The sequence below is a fragment of the Suncus etruscus genome, chromosome 8 (assembly GCF_024139225.1).
Source record: "Suncus etruscus isolate mSunEtr1 chromosome 8, mSunEtr1.pri.cur, whole genome shotgun sequence".
Taxonomy (NCBI): Eukaryota; Metazoa; Chordata; class Mammalia; order Eulipotyphla; family Soricidae; genus Suncus; species Suncus etruscus.
Window position 1 is genome coordinate 120437695 of NC_064855.1, and position 19620 is coordinate 120457314.

A 19620-nucleotide genomic window follows, 5' to 3' on the forward strand; every position below is an offset into this window, starting at 1 on the left:
TGGTTAGAGTTACTAGGAAAACTACAGGTTTGGTGGAATATAAGGTGTTCAACTACCAAAGAAAATAGAAACAGAAACAGAAGCAAGATTCTTAAAGAAAATAACTGGGAGAAATAAATGATCAGTGCCGAGGTTGCAAGAGAAGACACAGATACCAACTGGTACAGTTACAGAAATGTTGGTGTGTGACAGAAACAGAGTTAAGATTGCTGATTCCCAATATTGAGAACTAATTTCACAGCACTGAGATCTCAAGAGAAGAACATAGGAAGACATATAAAATATTGGAGAAGCCATATGCACTTGGGAATAGTCTCCTAGTGGCTGACCAAGAAAGTTGTCTTAAGTAATATACTATAGATCCAAGACAAGTTTAGGTAACAGGAATTAGAATTAAAGTCTACTCAGTATTACAGCACTGTGTTTAACAATATATATATATATATATATATATATATATATATATATATATTATGTATACAAACTTACAACATAGATAGGGAATTCAAATGAATGAATATAGATTGATCTTAATAGATATGACTAGAATCAAGAAGGGATTAATAGAAACAATGGTTTATTAGAAAACAGTGATTTAATTCATGGTGACTAGCCTGAAGAAGACAAGAAAAGACAAATGAGGGAATGAGGGGAGTGTATGGTAAGAATGAAGGGGAGAAAATTAAAAGAGTAAATTTGCTTTTAAAAGAAAGATGTCGGAGCGATGATGCAGCAGTAAGGCATTTGCCTTGCATGCGGCTGACTCAGAACAGTCCTGGGTTCAATCCCCGGCATCCCATATGATCCCCTGAGACAGCAGAGATTGATATCTAAGCTTGTAGCCAGAAATAATCCCTGAGCATCAATGGGTGTGTCCCCAAAATCCCTCCCCAAAACAGGATATTGTTCATATTTAGAAAATATATTGTTGAAGATTCTAGAGAGTAACTGAAATTCTATTAAAGAATTTGAGGCCTAACACAGTTGCCTATTAAGGACTTTATACCTTTGAAGAGTTCCTGACATAATGTGTTCTTTTTGTGTGAAAATCAAGAAAGAAATTTGAAAACTTCTGAAGGAACCACAATGGCAATATTGTATAATTTAGAAGATCTACAAATCAAAAATAATCGCAAATAACATAAAAAATTGATTCATTAGGAGTATTTTGGGGGGACCATGCAGATAACTCAAATTGAGCAGTACTAACTTTGCATTATGAGGCCTGGGTTTGGTCCCTAGTGTCATATCCTCCTTGAGCACTGGAATAGGAGTAATGAATAAGCAATGCCATATATTTCTTATCCCCATCTCAAAAGTACTTTCAACTATTTTTATTTGCTGGGTCCATTTTTTTTCTTTTTTCCTCCATTTTTCTTTTTTTTTCTTTTCTCCTTTCTTTTTGGTAGTTGTCACCAAATTTTTCTCCCCTTTTTCTTATCCTTTTTTTTTTTATCTCCAATGACGGTGGAATGGATGCTCAATCTACAACAAACTGTAAAGTGGAGACCAGTTGCACTGGCACACTGGGGGGTAGAGGAGGGAGATGTGGGATGTACACTGGGAATAGGGACTGAGGGACGTCAGCACTGGTGGTGGAAATGCCCCTCATTCATTGTCACTATATACCATAAATGATGCAGTGAAAGATTTGTAATGCACATTGGTCACAATAAAAATTAAAAAAAAAAAAGAATGTTCTTTTGTTTTCAATTATCCAGCTAATGTATATATGGGCAGGTTCTGACCTGGGAGCTAGCAACAAAGTTTTGACCAGCTTTTATGGGTCTAATGTATATGGAGCAGCTAACACAATATTTCCACCTTTTATAGATCGAATACGGTATTTTCTCAGAGTATACCACTGATGATCATTTTCTGCTTAATTCTCTGTGGTTTTTCAGATCTTTGCATTTTCAACCTCCCAATAGACCTCTTAGCTTTAATTTATTCTTCAAGTAGCAAGTGTGTCTGCCTACCTGTGCTCTTTTGTGTGAGACTCCTTCAACCACCCTCTCTAGCTGGTCTTATCCATTTTCACTCTTATGATGCTGCACACAGGATCTTGAGAAGACACTTAAGCATAATTTCACACCTCGATTTTTCCATTGGGTTTCAAGTCAATGTATTACACTGCCCATTACTCCTTTCTACAAGAATGCTTCACACACGCCACATGTGAAATATATTGAAATGAGATTCATTCATTCATTCATCCCTGTGCCAAGGTGTTTCCTTACAGAACAATCTCTGCTCAGTGAATCCAATGGTAATATCACATTCACCTGCCTTCCATTTCCTCCCCCACTGCGTTTAATTCTTTACCAAGGGCTGTGGAATCGCTGCATTGAAGAACATCTGAATTATTTCCTCATCAAACAGACTCTTCATCCTATGAATTTCAGCATTTGTACTTTGGAAATAAGCTTAATTTTATTTTGCACAGAATGGGAAGTAGTCATTGAATGACACTCCTGTAACACCCTCCACAACTGTGTGTTTTTGTGCTTGTGTGTGTATGTGTGTAAAAAATAGCAAATTATTTTGTTTTTTGACTCAGAATTGTTCTTCAATTGGCTTAAAGCCCTGAATTTATGCAGATACATTCAATCCTCTTTCAAATGTTAATGAATGAAAACACCTGGTAAAGGTAACAGGACCTGACAAAACTCTTCACATCACTGTTTTCTAGCGCATAGCAGTATATGGAGAAATAGTTGACTTCTAGGCATGTGGGAGCGACAGAACTGTACATAATATTAACCTTGTAGTTTTGCAAATAAATATCATCAAAGATTTAAGGGTCTATTGGGCAATGGCTACTGTTTTTTATTACATGGTTAATGAGTTCTTTAAGAAATGAGGCATTTATCTGATGAGCTCTGAACCATGGATGATTTAATGATGAGCTACAAAGAGGAAAAATATCTGGTGCCATCATTGATGAGATTTATAATCCTGATTTCTAAAGTTTGCCTTTCAAATACATTCCTGTAGAAATATTGGAGAAAGTTTGCTCAGTAATCAGGTACGTGAGATCTTCGTTTGTTATGGAGAAACAATTTCCAACAATAGTGTCAGTTATATACGGTTAGCATATTGTTTATTGTTGTTTTTTTCTGAGTCACTGCAATTGGTTAGTTAATACCTAAAGGATCTAATCAACAGAAATGAAAACCGCTCTACAACAGGCTAGACACAGAAGGGACCACTTGTTCTGGTAGCTGGAGGGCAAAGGAAGGGCGATATGGGATGCAGGCTGGGAAGAGGGGTAGAGGGAGGACAGTATTGGTGGTGGGAATGCCCCTGCTTCAATGTCACTATGTACCTCAAATACTACTGTGAATTATTTGTAAACCGCTTTGGTCAAATTAAAAATTATTAATAAAAAAAAAGAAACTTTCTGAATGAAAGATTTTGAGAAGCCTGGATTTTGTCTATCCTGGCGAAGGAATGGCTAACAAGCATTTCTGTAACCAACCTACCTGCAAAACCAGCATTAGAGATAACCAAGCAGAGATGGTTGTTGAACAGCAACATAGCATTAAAACAGATTCACTTGCTTTGATATTATTGTGATGAATAAATTTGCAAAAAATAAGTTTGTTACTTCTGACTGCTTTTCTAGAGTAATTCAAGATTCAGTGACATGGTATTGGCAAATGCTGTCTGCAACTAATGGATGTTTTTAATGCAAAATAATTAAAAATAATATCATCCTTTCTTGATGTGGTGAATCTATTTGGCAACATTTTTCTTCCAGCTGAAGATATATTGACTAAAGAAGAAACTTGCACAAGAAAATGACAGAATATAATATTTTTCTTGATTTCTGTTTCTCATTACTTAAGCATTCTACTTGTTGGAACAACACAATATGAAAATTATCATAGTAATAATAGTTATTTTTAATGCAGTAAAAGATAAATATATTTGTAATAAAACCAGACCATAGAAACAAAATATAATTTCTTTATTAGGGCCATTTGCTCTAATAATGTGTAGAAGTATATTGTCATAAATCAGAACAAAACCTACTAATAAGAGTTTAAAGTTTAGATTGACATTTCTGAAAAAAATTCAGTAATGAAGAAAATTTTTTCCCCAATTTTAGATGTGGCAAATAGAAAAAGGAAACAAGAATTTGAAGTCAAGTGCGCAGGATGTATCTACACCCTCTATGAACAATTGAATAAATTCTTACTGGAAATTTTAGTTAATTTCTCATGATAATGTCACCTTGACAATATCATTTATGTCTTTCTTTCATATCTATCCTCTGTCCTTCTTTGTAAGTCAGTATGATTTAAGGGAAAATAGTTAACTGATCATATTAGCCAGATGATAAATGATTATTATTAATCAAACACTTCATGAAAATTGTCTAGGCTGAATTCACCTCCAATTCATTGTCTCGACCCTTTGCTTTGGTTTTATTTCATTTAGTGCTGCATTTTAGACAACTATATTTACTTTTCTCTTAAATCTTCTAGTGATTTTGATCAGGTAATTATTCCCTATGAGCCTTCTGTCCTTTCATTTTATATAACTTATTTTCCTTATCATGAATCACATTTCTTTCTTTCTTTTTCTTCTTTTTTTTTTACTCTTACCATTGTTCCTTACAAAGGACCTTCAATGGCTTCTTTATAATCTGCGGAGCTAAAGAGAATATATTAATGCCTTCTTCTGTTAATGTAATAATTTAGTGAGAAGAGTCCAATGTCACCACTGAGCTAGTAAGTTGTGCTATAATCCCTTCCATATCTTTTATAAACAACAAATACTTTGCTAATAATTCTAGAAATTACATCAAATTAAATGGCTTTACTTTCTTTTTTAGCAATTTAGGCTTCATATTATAATCACATAACTGATATTCCTACTATTACTGATCTTTTGTTGAATACCATTCTCAAGAATTTACATTCTAAGCTGAGATACTCACTGAAAAATTTAGGAAGGTTCAAAGAACTTTAGGATTGTTCAAGAAATTTCAATTTAAATCCAAATTCTGGGATTTTTAAAGGCAAATCTTGTATAGAAGATTTTTTTGTAAATAACAAAAGTGCCCGTCAACAAATGAAAGGTAAAATAATATATAGTATTTGAATATTAAAGATATAGACTACAGTCAGTCTTAAAAATGAGAGTGATAGTGTCGTTTGTCGCAACATGAATAAAACGGAGAGAATTATCCTAAAAATAATTTTACAGAAAGTGTTATTTATCACCTGGTAATAAATTCAGGGCTTCTATATAAATCAGTTTCTTTAGCTATTCATCTGTTGAAGGACATCTTGGTTGTTTCCAGAGTCTGGCTATTGTACATAGTGCTGCGATGAATATAGGTGTGAGAAAGGGATTTTTGTTTTTCGTTATTGTGTTCCGAGATATACAATCAATTAATCTTTAATAAAGGGGCAAAAATGCAAAATGGGGCAAGGAAAGCCTCTTCAACAAGTGGTGCTGGAGCAACTGGTCAGATGCTTGCTAGGGGACCACTTATACTAGCAACCCGGTGGTAAAGCAGGGGGATATGGGATGCATGCTGGGAACAGGGGTGGAGGGAGGACAATATTGGTGGTGGGAATGCCCCTTATTCAATGTCCTTATGTTCTTAAAATTTTACTGTGAAAGACCTGTAAATCCACTTGGTCAAAATAAAAATTAAAAAAAAAAAAAAAGAACTCAGACCTCCATCTAACACCATGCACAGAGATCAAATCCAAATGAATTAAAGACCTGGATATCAGGGGCCTGAGAGATTGCGTGGTGGTAGGGCGTTTGCCTTGCAAGTGGCCAACACAGGACCTATGGTGGTTCGAATCCCAGCATCCCATATGATCCCCCATGCCTGCCAGGAGTGATATTTTTTGAGCAGAGGGCCAGGAGTAACCACAGAGTGCAGCCAGGTGTGACCCAAAAACCAAACAACAACAACAACAACAAAGACCTGGATATCAGACCCGAAACCATAAGGTATATTGAACAACATATAGGTAAAACACTCCATGACATTGAGACTAAAGGTATCTTCAAGGCAGAAACTGCACTCTCCTTACAAGTGGAAATAGAGATAAACAGATGGGACTATATTAAGCTGAGAAGCTTCTGCACCCCAATGGAAATAATGACCAGGATAAAAGAGCCACCCACTGAATGGGAGAAGCTATTCACCCAATATCAGTCAGACAAGGGAATAATAGCAAAATTATACAAGTTATTGACAGAACTTAATAAGAAAATTCATCTAACCCCATCAAAATTGGGGAGAAGAAATGAACAATTTCTCAAAGAAAAAATACAAAAGGCACATGAAAATGTGCTGCACCTCACTAATCATCAGGGAGATGCAAATCAAACAACAATGAGGTACAATCTCATGCCACAGAGACTGGCACACATCACAAAGACTAAGAAAATTCAGTGTTGTCACAGATGTGAGGTGAAAGGAACTCTCATTCACTGCTGGTGGGAATGCCGTCTACTCCAGCCTTTGTGGAAAACCATATGGAGATTCCTTCAAAAACTGGAAATTGAGCTCCCATATGACCCAGACATTTTTTTTCAACATAACTCATCACCTACCAATATTAATTAAGCTGTGAAAAGGTAGCTCATCAAATGAAAAGTGTATACTTACACTAAAACCAATTCATAACAGGGCCTTATTTTCCAACAGTTATAAAATTACAATTTTATATATGCTGCTTTATCTTACGTTGTATAATTGTAAATGTCCTATTTCTTACATAAGCCTTTAGTTTCTAAGTGTCTCACTGTCCTTCTTTTGATGGGGTGTTAGTAAATTGGCCTAATTCATCATCCCTGCCCTGGTGTCTCAGAGAACCATGCCCTTTTCAGTCATTTAGGGGGCAAGAAAACCTCTAGGAAATGACTTTATACCAATTCAGTTGATGTCTTGAACAGAAAAGCAATGTATTATTCTACTAAATCCAAATGTTCTAACAGTAAATCGCACATATTATCATCAAATAAAAATTAAACATTTTAAAACATCAACAACTTGCATTTTCTTCAAATAGAGAAATAGTTTCATTAAAAAGAGTTATTAGTGCAGATGAGTGCATGATTTAATGCATGATGTAATACAATTTTAGACAGTAAAGTTAAAGAAAGGGTAAGACTCAACTGGACTCTGAGGCAATGTTGGAAGAAAATGAGCTTTCTAGAGGGAGTTGTGGTATTAGAACAAACTTCATTATTAATGATTTTGTAAGCCATGATGCTTTGAATTAAAAATATTAAAAAATTAGTATTAACTATATATCATCAAGTTACTTTACATGTTTGCCAATTAACAATGGTATTTCTTTTTAATATTAGTGATTTTTATCAAGGAGGAATAGGTGATCTCCATTTCAATTTCCAGTGCTCCTTGTTAGGGTATAATTTCTTCTCTTATGTTACATAACACTATTAGAATGTTTCCTTCTTAAACTATTTATTTACTCTTCATTCTACTTAAAAAGGTCTCTGCAATTTTGTTTATAGCTAGAACCTATATTCTACAATGATAATTTCATGACTTATAAAACACGTATTTCAGATAGACAGTATCAATTATGAGTACAATTCTGTGTTTCTCCATTTTATAGAAATGGAATTGTATTTTGTCTACTCAGTCTCCTGACCTATTAAACAACTTAAACAAGCCTTTCCTTATGTTCATTCTCAGTGATACTCATGATCCAACTGTCTTTCAATGAAGTCAAGAATACAAAAATAGCTGTCTTGTCTTGTCTTTGCTAACCACTGCACCCAAGTCCAGAACCTGGCTTGGGTGCATTTTCCTTGCATGTCTCTTGAAGATTTCGAAGGAAAAGCACTAGGCCTACTTTAGACAAAATTTCAGTCACTCACACAGTTAAATCAAATCAAGAGAAGCCAAAAATTAACCCACTCAGGATGGAGAGTTTTCAAATGATACATCCAGTCATGAACAATTTGGATAAATGATTATGTGTCATTGTTGTAAAAGTATATGTTAAAAATGAATGCCTTTGATAGAACATTAGTCCTGCATTGCTTATATTAAGTTCTTATTTTATAATTAAAAAAAGAAAGTACTTAGCTCATTCAAATATCTGTTAAATAATGATTCAAGTAACTGTCATTCTGTTCAGTCTTCTCAATTCAATCTTCAATAAATATATCAATGATTTTGAAGATCATTTATTAGCCTTTATTCTTGTTTTCTCTTACTGGCTATATTACTCATGATGATGAAACCAATGATTCAGGAGTTTTAATTATGACACCTCTAGTTCCCATGAGTGGGGGAAAAATATTTACATATTTAACTTTTAATTGTTATAAGAGACCAACTTAGGAAGGTCCAGAATTACTGGAAAATTACATAGTGGGAAGGACAATTGCCTTGCTTCTGGCTGAACCAGAGTTAATTTTGACATCCCATATAGTACTTCCCCAGTTACTTCCAGGAATAGTCTCTGATCTCAGAGCCAGAAGTAACCCCTGAGACCTGCCTGGTATGTGCACAAAAGACAAAACAAAACAAAAAGAAGATTCAGTAATAACTTTGCCAAGCGAGTATGGTAGAAGAAATGAGAAGAGGTGTAAAAGTGGTGGAGGAATTCTGGCACTCTGATGGACAGTGTGGTGCTGAGCCATCACCACTGTTGGAGTATGGTATATCTCAATGCATAGACTAAAATCTCAAAGGGAAAAGTAGTTGATTAATTACTAAAGTAAGTAGTTAATTACTAAAGTTCCATTAGTAACACTATCTCTACTTTCCACTTTAGATTAGTAACAACAATAAAATATATCATATAAACAAAACATATAATAGATTAATTTAGAAAAGTAGAAATCTATGAATGTCTATCCCAGCTCAAAGTTTTAAGCTGGAATCCAAGAATCTTTCCCATAACTTTCACAAGCAATTCTGGAATATTCCTCTCCCTAAAAATCTATTGGGTACAGTAATGTCTGGAGTCTTTGCCAGATGAATCATTTTATGAATTGAAGTTTATATATTAATACGGTAGATAGGTTAAGATCTCACCTCATTTTCCCACTCTTATATATTACAAAATGTTATTGGCCATTCCTGGGAGAATTAAGAGAATCAATGCACAATTCAGTATTTAATATGATGATTGGATCACTTTGGGCCAGTAAAAGTATAATGATTTAAAAATCAAACCAAAGCCTACGAAATACATTCATGGAGTGATTGTAAAAATAGAAATATTCAGCAAGAAACACATTTTTAAAGCTCTCTACCAAACTTTAGAAAATGCTTTCAAGTGCTATATTATTTTGCTACAAGATATGAATGATACCTGTAAATCAGAGCAATAAAATTTTTAAAATCAGCTATTTTATAGATATATGTCCTTGCAGTATAGAATATGACACTAATACTAGCATCTACTAATATACTTACATATTGAGTCAGAAAAATATGCATGACATTAAATACTTGGTTGCATTAAATTACATTTATTTATTAATAAAGTACAATTTTTAAATAATAGTAACAACACTCATATAACATAAATTCAATATTTGATAAAATCTCATTGTTCAGTGATAAACTTTGGAATCTTAAATTATTATTCTCATACCAAGGCACAAGAATATTTCATAACATATTTAGCTATACTCAGGAGAGAAACCTATAACATTGGCTGATAAAAAATATATCTGGATAAAACTGGGAAATATTTTATAGGATGAGTCCTGTTACATCACTATTTGCGGAATGTTATAGGCAGATAGCTCTTCGCATTGACTTTCATTGTAGAAAGAGAGAAAAATGATAAAGGATTATTCAAGACTCTACAGCTACCAGAGTTCCTAGACCAGCACAGCCCCACCAAAAGTGCATTCATATTTAATGCGCTACATTAGAGACTTTCTGAGTAAATATTTCCCATTCTCCCCATGGCTTAATTTTCCATATGTAGACAAATTAATGAAGGTAGATTCTGGAACTGTCCATAAATATTCAAGTAGACTCAGTATTTATGTCTCAGCTTACAAATAACTAATGACTGCCAGAGCCAAAATAATCATAGATGTGAGGCATGGAGGAAGGGTTGCGGATTTCATTTATTATACCACCTGTGCACCTCCTAAGGGAAGGGCAGTCTAGTGAAATATTTTGGTGTGTTGACACATTTTCTACTTGTTTATGAGACCACACCAACCTATTCCTAATTTCCAGCTGTAATTCTCTGCTTCAAGGGCCAAGTCTCCACATGGGAAGGATATTTTCTGTAAATAATCTCATAGCTCGGCTATCTCTGTCTCAATTGTACTTCTGGATCTTTTACTCCCTTTAAACTTGTAAGAGTCATGACATATATCAGTTAGCATTTGAGAAAGAGCAAAGATGAAAGGCAAGGAAAGTGTTCAGACTTTAGGTTACTTGCCTGATTTTTATTCATCTTAAATACAGGAGAGAAAAATTATTTTTTTCTAATTTTGAGTGATAAGTGTACTGGAAAGATGCTTTACTTCAATACATTTCACCAGAAGATCAACCAAAAACATATTGATACTGGGAATTTAAGGTTATAATCTCTACTACTCTGCTGTTATCCTAAACAAAGTATTGGTGGGACATAGGAAGCCTAGAAATATGACAGCTATTTAGTCTAGGCACAATGGTGGCATCTTGGGCTAGACATCAGTTTAATTTTGTTTTGTTTTTTGTTGTAGTTCATTGTTTGTTTTATTTTTCTGCGCTCTTAAATAAACTTTTAAGGTTTCTTATTAAAAATCTACAAATCTTAAGGAAGACACTCAATGTTACCTACATTAAATAACTAGAACAAAAAAATAAGTTAAATAAACTGCATAATTATAACCAATAACTAATAACAAACTATAAACTGAGGGATGGCATATGGTTATGACATTGAGGTTTAACATATCCTTGGCTCCTTACAAGATACAATTTTAAAGCCGGTTGGATTTATGCCTGGCCCTGGAGTATTAATACTTCTAGATTGATAGCTCAAGTTTCAAATGTTTCCTCCTTGCCCAGGTTAAATACAGATTTTAAACAGTCTTACTTTTTGACATCAACCATTTAGCTTTTTTAGGGTCGTGCGATGATGCCAGGTCAAAGACCTCTATTGCACACAAAAAATTAATAAATAAAAATAGAACAATGAACCATATCAAAATATCAATGACTTATCTGAAGCTGAAGATATTAGACAAGCAAGACAACTAACATTCTGGACCACTTGGGGCTCCAGTGAGGGAAAAGAACCAGCAACATCTGGATTGCCTCACTTAAAATGATTTCCAAAATCCCCTAACTGCTGCTGGATGGAAATTATTATCCTATTAAACAATGATCATGGAAGACAATGATATTCTTTTTCATCCGCTGTTTGTCAAATAAATTTTGGCAACCAAACAAATGACAAATAACACTCGTATGCCTGGCCGGTGGCTTAAAAGTAATTTTCAAGAGTAAATGAACATGCAAATAAAAAATGGTAATTAGAGTCCAGAGGGCACATTGCTTAACTGATAATTTATGTGTTGTGCTTAAATATTGCAAAGGTTTCTAGTAAGAGCATCATGGTGTGCCATATGTGATTCTGTTTTGCTTACACTGAAATAATTGGTACTGTCTGAGTCTTGGAATCAAACTTTATATATGAATATATACACTGATGATTACATGATTTCAAATATTAATATGAGTCCATGGGCTAACAGTAAGTATATTTCTTCTTGAACAGACTTTATATTTCTGACTATGTATACTTGTTTTCTGTCTGAATATTTAGGGTGTTTTTTCCAGAGCAATTCATAAAGAAACTGAACTTTTTTGTGTGTTTTATCTAATTATCTAATAAATTAATACAACAAGGGAGTTCATTAACTGCAAACGAGGAAGAGGAAAAAGGTGTTGCTAGAACTTAATTAGCAAGATACAAAGATACCAATTAACACCTATAGCTTAGGAAAAAAATCTTATTTTTCATGAAATAGCATCAAAAAATAAAATCACAGCTGGTTACACATATTAAGTGGAGTGCAGATAAATTTTAGTCTTCTGTTGGCACTAAGGTCTCAAGAATAAGAAGAGATGGAGGAGGGGAAGCCAGAGGAAAAACTCCTAGGCTAGCCAATAAAGCAGAACCAAGTTCATTTGAACACCTTCTGTTCAGGTGTTTGAAAATCTGCTGTAGGAGAAAAAAAATTCCATCCATTCCAAGTCAATAACATTGTCTTCCATCCTGTTCACCGGCAGCTCTTCCAAAACTCATTGTGAATGTAAAAATAAAAGTGTTTATTTCTAGCAATATTAGAGTTATTTTCCAAATAGAATGGCTGGTGCAATCAAATTAGTTTTCAAAGATGCTCTTCTTTCTTATTCAGTGACCTACCATCTCAGGTGTTGGCTTTGTAAGGGTGACGAATTGCTCCTGGCCATCACAAGTCACTTGCTGTGTCTTGGTGAAGTGTAACACTTTAAAAGACAGCTTTGCAGTATCTGCAAGGATTCGTTTGTCAGGGTCACTTCAACTAGACTCCCACATTTACACCTAGTAATGTTTATAGTTAAGGTAGAGAGGTTAAATCCTGAGTGTGAAGTTGTGGTGCTTCTGCAGATTTTAATAACTAGATAAAGTTACAAAATAACTACGGAACTAGGACTGTGCCAATTTTCCCCGATAACATTTTTAAACCTTTATTTGACAGTAATTATTAAATTTCAAGAATAATATAAAATGTTTCCAGAAACTATTTTTCCTTGGATATATTACTGTTGAATAATTTCCATGGGCACTGATGCATACTTTTACACACATACATGATACAAAATGAACAAACATTTATCAGTATTTAAAAATAAGCTACGGATAGCACTAAAGTCCTATATTTACTTCTAAATATCTTGGTCGAAATATTTGAAGGCCAATGACATTCTTATTTTATACTACAATAAAAGATGCTTTTCTGGAAATGTAATATTGGTGGACAACTTTTAACTGTCTTCCATCTATAATCTTATTTTTTATGTTGGTACAAAGGATCCTTGAACAAATATTATCCAATACACATTCTATGTATAACTGTAACTGTTTACAATTTTTTGGAGATTTTATTTTATTTATTTTGTTGTGTTTTGGGCCACACCCGGTGACACTCAGTAACTCAGGAGTAACCCAAGGGTTACTCCTGGCTATGCGCTCAGAAATTGTTCCTGGCTTGGGGAACCATATGGGATGCCGAGGATAGAACTGGTCTGTCCTAGGTCAGCATGTGCAAGGCAACGTCCTACTGCTTGTGCCACCGCTCTGGCCCCTGTTATAAGTGAAAATGGATTATCAACCTTAATTTTAATTCAGAAGTACTGATAACACTTGAAAAATTATAATAATAATAATGTTTTTACTCCTTATATCTGAGTAATATCTCCAATTATTTAGTGAAGTTATAATTATTTTAAATCTGAGTGATACTACCAATTATTTAGTGACGTTATATATTATTAGTGAAGTTTGTCATATGTATATGATGCTGTAACTTTCTCAGATATTACAGGAGTGACACAATTATCCACTTTCCCAAGTCTATCCCATTAGTTGTGAGCACATTAACTTTAGTAGTTTATTCATTGTTTCAAACTCTAGGAAAACTTTCAAGACATTTAAATGTTGATTAGGAATCAGAATAGCTAGAATTATTTCAGTATACCATTTTTCACAACTCAGATAAATATCCATGTCTCATTGCATATGTCAAAAGTTAGTCTAGTGGATTAACTGTGCTATTATACATTAGTTTATAAAAAAAGACATGGCTTTCTATTATCAGCATTTTATTTCACATTCAGCTAAACAAAATTGCTAACATTTCTAATTATCATAAAATTAAAAATAATCATGGGCCAGAGCGATAGCACATAGTGGTAGGGAATCTGCCTTGCACGCAGCTGACCCTGGAAGGATCTGAGTTTGATCCCAATGTCCCATATGGTACCCTAAGACAGGAGCAATTTCTGAGCTCATATCCAGGAGTAACCCCTGGGCATCACCAGATGTGGCCCAAAGACCCCCCAAAAATTTTAATGAATCAAGCACAGTAATGTGTGAAATAATTTAATTTATTGATACTGTGTATATAAATGTAAAATTAATTTAAATTGTGAATCTTAATTCTAAAATATTGTTATCAATAAACTTATATGACTATTAAGAGATTACTTCTTCTTTACTATCAAAATGGACTAACATATGAATAGGTTTCAATCTGGATGAAAAGATAAACCAAATACATATATTTTGAGGTAGAGTGATTACACTGATGTGAAATTTTTTGCTCAAATTACTCTCATCTATAAAAAGTCAGATCAAATATCAGATTGTCCCAATTTTTCTGTTTTTTTTGGTTTTTCGTTTCTTTTCTATTGCAGTTCACACATTTTTAAATATATTATTTATGGTAATAGCCTGAATTCAGCATTTTCTAGGTCTGCTGAAGATATTCTGGAAATTTCCATCATTTATTGTTTAGGCTAGAATTAGTGTAATGGGTGTTCCTCTTTTTCTCTTGTTTTGTTAAATAATTCCCAAGCCTTTTATTCAGAAATTATATAAAGATGACTCACTTAACTCATGCAAGTCTATATCTCATTTCTTGTTCTTATATAAGAATGCTAATTTGGCTAAATATGGAATTCTTAGAACTATGAGCAAAAAACTTTTCTTCTTAAGCATGTTGAAGTCCATTTTTCAATAGTCTAGGATCATGAATTGTTTATCTAAATTCTACTCAAAGAACATTCTAATTCAATCTAAGAAGCATACTTTCAAATGGGCATAGCATTAACACTCTAATATTAAGAATAAGTTGCCCATAGTACAAAAACATATTCTCAAATCCATTAGAAAGTTGAGACATCAGAGAAATAGTCAAAAGAAAATACAACTTCTGAGGAATGAGATGGGACATAAAACTGAATGCATTTGTTTTTTTTGTTATTGTTGTTGTTTTTTAATTTTTATTTTTAATTATGCAAAGGATGCAAAGAAAGAGGAGAAAGAGGACAAGGTAAAGTTACAGTGGAAGGACAATAACCCATAACATAATTCTCAGAAGTCCCCTTGCTGATATCTTAACTTTGAAATTAACTGAATGCATTTGTAATAGAACCTGTGAAGGTATACTTTTGCCTACTCCATTAAATATAAAATATGGACTTTCAGACTTTTCAGACTTTTCTCTCTTTCTGTCTCAGTATCTTTGTTTCTGTTTCTCTCTATATTTCTCTCACTCACTCTCTCTCCTTTGCACAAGAAAAGCAAGAGAGAGCTTCTTAAGCCTGTCATCACAAACCATGGCTGTCATACTGGAGGTTAGGAAATTAGGACCCCACACTTGAAATGGACAAATTATATTGAATTACTCACTGATGAACAATGCCAGTGGTTGCAGCCTCCACAATGGAGTTAACTGGCAGATTTGTACCCATGACTCATCTGAAACAGGGCTGCCAGCAGCAGAACACAGATTTGCAATGCCAGCTGTCACCTAGATACAAACTTGCTTGGATACTTCCCCAAATCGTGAGCCAAATAAAGGTGGGGATTAATAAACTGATTTTTGATTTGTAACTGTTAGTGTAATGTAGCAGAAGACAACTGGAACCGTGGGACTTGTTGAGAGGTTTTGGCTTGTTTTAAGCCTTGTCCATAAATGCCATCACAGGCATTGGTATATAGTGGTCTACAGTATATGACCTGATACGATTTGAGATGCTTTGACCTAAAAAAAGAAACTTGTGTAATTTCTATCATATATTAATTAATATACATATTTGGGGATAATGAGAAATTGAATGAAGCCTTCAGAACTCAAGGGAAAATTATTTACATAAGAATCATTTTTATAAAAGTCTTAAACAAAAAATGACAAAAATACCAGCTAGTTTCATCTCCGATAAGACTTAGGTATATAGCATAATTAATAAAACAAATATATTTTCAATAGAATAAATACTGAGCTCCAAGATAGTCAGATTGCTTGGAAAGGTTGCAAAATAGGAAAAGTTTCTGTTTCAGGATCCACCATCATCAGTATTTAGCAAATTCAGGTGGCTAAATAATGAATGGTGCTGCCCAAAGCTTAATTTTTAGAAAGACTTTGCATCCAACTACACAATGTACTGATTTGAATTCCATGATCACAGCCTGTGAGGTTTAGACACATTCTGCCATGAAAATATCTTTTCCTATGACTTGAGCAGAAAATTTGTACTATAGGTGATCAGGACCAAAAGAGCAGAGAGCAATGACTTCATTAATTTTAGTACAATAGATTTTGTCCAACTTGGTATTACATGGATGCATGCACAGCAGAATTTGGTCTGAAAGATAGGACACCTTTAGTGCTCACCTTTTATTCTATCATGAGGACTGCAGTGTAACTAAATTGACCTACTAGTTAAAAAGGACATGTTTGGATCCCACTGGACCAGCTTGACATATTTTCTCTTTTCTCCAACAAATGATCAATAGTAAGAGGTGTGGAGGGATACCCTGAGCCCTACAGTTATAAGATGACTCTCTGACATTAGAAGACAAAGACATAAGGATTAGCACACCTGTTCAACATGCTACCTTTAATATAAAACCTTCTCTTTGAACATATTTGCATCACCTGGACTGCATAGTGATGGATATAGATCTTAAAGTTCTGCAGGTTCCTAGTTAGATTAGTTAATCTTTTCCTCTGACTTAGACTCAAAGACTCTTGTATCTGTGTGTGAGTTTCTGATACACTCAGTGATGCTCAGGGGTTACTCTTGGCTCTGCCTCAGGAACCACACATCTAGTGATGCTCGGGGGACTCTATGGGATGCAGACAATTTTACCTTCAGCTGGCTGGTGCAAGGCAAATGTCCCACTACTGTCCCATCAATCAAATAACTCTCATACGCTCTTAAGATGTCATTGCTATTTCCCTGTCAGTGCTTATACACTTGCTTTGTGTTGTGTGTATTCACTTAAAACTCCACAAAATTTGGGAGAGACAGGCAAGCAAACAAGTATTGTCAGTGTGCCATCTTGAATGAATCTTGCTTTAGACAAGGTCAGTTTAGTGGCAAACACTCTGCAAAGGCAGCATTTCTGAGAAGCAAAAATAGACAATTTCTATCAAGTTCCCTTTTCTAACAGCAATCACTCCCAGGACACCCATCATGCCCTGTGGACTCTATTGTGTCTTTATTTATTTATTTATTTATTTATTTATTTATTTATTTATTTATTAACTTATACCCTCGCTCATGATGCCTATGTTTGCTCTCTACTTAAGACAGGTCTGCTTACGCTGAGGTTTCTAAGAGATTTTATCATTTTTCAACAATGATTTGTCATTTCATTTAAATTGAATGTTCTATGTCTACTTAGGTTATTTTCTTAAAAATTGTAATTTAATTAATGAGCCTTGATTTATGAAGTTATTGACAGCTGAGATTTAGGTAAACTATATTTCCACACCAATTGCACCACCAGTTTCAGTTTCCTCCCATCCTCTTATGCAATATACTTCCAAGAATGCATACTCACAATCCAGGCATGTTCCCTGCCTATGGGACCACCATCCCAAACATAAATATAGAGAGTAAATGGTTTTAATCCTGAAATAGACTTACTAACTTATTGCAGGAGGACAAGTTCAACTTTGATCAGAGAGGATGTTGAATTGAGTGTTGAAGGAAGAAGAAAGTGGCTGACTAGTGAATGAAGCTTAGGTGAGAGATGCAAAGATGTGAAGAGACAAAATGTTTTGTCTTAAAAGTATGTTTAATTTTCTAGCCTTTAATATGGCTAGAAAACAAGGTATATGGAAGTAAACTGGTAAAACCAATGAGAATAGTGATTGAATAAAAATATGAATTATGAAGGCTTTTATTCCATGATACAATCTGTCAGGTGGGATTCACCAGTCTTTAGCATCATTTTCTCTTACTAGCTCTACTAAATTATGGCTGTAGGAACACACCAAGAATAATAATGCACTGTGCAATTTTTATGAGGATTACCAGAAAGGATCTGACAAAGTGGGTGTAGGCTTTGGAAGGGAGAAGTACATAACTGAAAATGATGTGTGGAAATTAGTCAAATTAGAAACAAACTAAATAAGGAAAGAAGTTGGAAGAGAAAAGATATAAAGACAATTCATATAAAGACAGGGTCAGTGGGATCATTGTAGGAAGTTTGCCACAGAGACAGGGGAGGGTAGTTAGGGCAGAGAAGAAACCTTTATGGCAACGAGGGATGGAAATGATCACTCTGGGTAAGAATAAGTTGTTGAAAGGTTATAATGTGCTATGCATAATAGCCCTGAAGTATAAATATTACAAAATAATCTCTAAAAGGAAAAAATAGGAAGAGAAATGTGGGCAGGCAAAGTTGATGGAGGAAGGAAGGTGGAAGGGAAACAGGGACATTGGTGAAGTGAAATGTACCTTGATGAAAAATGTTGGACATTGTTTGACTGAAACTCAATCATGAACAACTTTGCATTGTGTATCTATCTCACAGTTATTCAACAAAAGCATTTATTTATGAAAAAGATAAAACAAATTTGACATCTGATAAGAGATATTAGTGAATAAATAAGCATGAAATATTCTTTTTATTTTCTAGTTTCACTGACTTATATTTCATGTCCAACGATGAAATAATTCCAGCTGTCAACTGGGTAAACAAGGGAACCAGGAGAGTTGATGTGACAAAATATGAAAATAAATTTTATTAAACAGCAGGAACTGGAAGACAAGCAAGAGTTGTTCCCTAGAAGAAGATCCACTTTAATGTATATATGCACAAGTCAAGTTCACATTCAGGTACCAATGGGACATTAACTCAGCATTGATGTTTTACCAAAATACATGAATAATTGATGAATCCTTCTCAGTTGTGTGTTCATAGATCAGGAAAGCAGGAAGACTGTCAATAGGAAAGATGGGATAGGATTATAAAGACAGACCTAAATACAGAGATTTGGCCTTAAAATGGATAGCCATAATACAGATAAAAATGCAGGACCAAATCTACTCCAAATTTGGATGATAGGCTACTAGTAAAACTTTGGTATGCTTAGTCAAATGAGACAGCAGGGAAGGGACCTTGAAGCCAAATGAACAAACTAACTGAATTTAGACTCATGTGTATGTGGCTAAACACACAAAATGAGAACATCAGCTTAGCTCTTGAGATTAGCCAAATAAGCAAGAACAACGCATGTACACCTTTGAGTTGTTTTCTTTTGTGTTCCATGAGAATTAATAGGCAGTTCTTGCCTTTCCTCATGAGTGCAAACATAATAAGAATACATTGAAATTGGTCACGGTGGTGGAGGGTGGAGTTGTCATTGTCTCAGTGCAAGCTTTGGGATAAAACCTGCAGGCACATTTTGGCATTGAATTTTCCAGAACAGCTATATGATGGGCTTGTTTATCCATCCGGCACAATTGAGGTGATGAGTTATACTTCAGTTTCACACCTGTAAATGCACAAATATAAATCGAATACAAATTTGTGTCTCTGAGCACCTTGATTTAATCTCTCTGCAATTTGCTAA